Raw genomic sequence first — 728 nt, forward strand, 5'->3', positions numbered from 1 at the left:
CGGCCAGCACGCCGGGCGCCCCCCCCTCACCGGCCGGGGACGGTCCCACCCAGCCACCGCCGCGTATCGCTTCATACCCACATGCCCACTCACGTTCGTGGGTATGACGGGTGTCGCTGAAGCAACCGGTTAATACCTGTACCGATCGTCGATATCAACGATTCACCTCCAGCGCGAACAACCGCGCAACAACGGATTTCCAGTTCATTTGCGTAACTTGGGCAGCAAACGTAGACATCCATCTACATTTGCGACTTCTACGAGTCTTGCATGCCTGGATGTTGTGTGTCACGACGCACTCCATCAGCATACATACACGCTGCGACGTGTGCACGAAAGAACACGTGGAAGGTGGCCAGCGTACGTATACGAATGCCATTGCACAGCTGCGAAGCGCATTCAACACGCGAACTCCTGACCGACGAGCTAGAGGTGACAGGAGGGGAGGGGGGGGCGGGGGCGATATACGTCCTATTGCAGTACACAATACAGTGGATAGCGGGACCATGTGGAAAGTAAGCAACACTCGCAAGATGTGAGGGTACGCACCGTAAAATGAATCAATACGCAGAACACCACAGTGTGCGCGAAGTGAACTATGTTGAGATGGTTGCAATTAGGCAACGCTACACGAATTCCTAGAGTCATATAACTAACAATTACAGGGCAGGTTAGGGCGCAACGTAGGTTAGGTTAGGGCGCAACGTGGGTTAGGTTAGGGCCCAACG

Source organism: Schistocerca nitens, unplaced genomic scaffold (assembly GCF_023898315.1).
Source record: "Schistocerca nitens isolate TAMUIC-IGC-003100 unplaced genomic scaffold, iqSchNite1.1 HiC_scaffold_207, whole genome shotgun sequence".
NCBI classification, from domain to species: Eukaryota; Metazoa; Arthropoda; class Insecta; order Orthoptera; family Acrididae; genus Schistocerca; species Schistocerca nitens.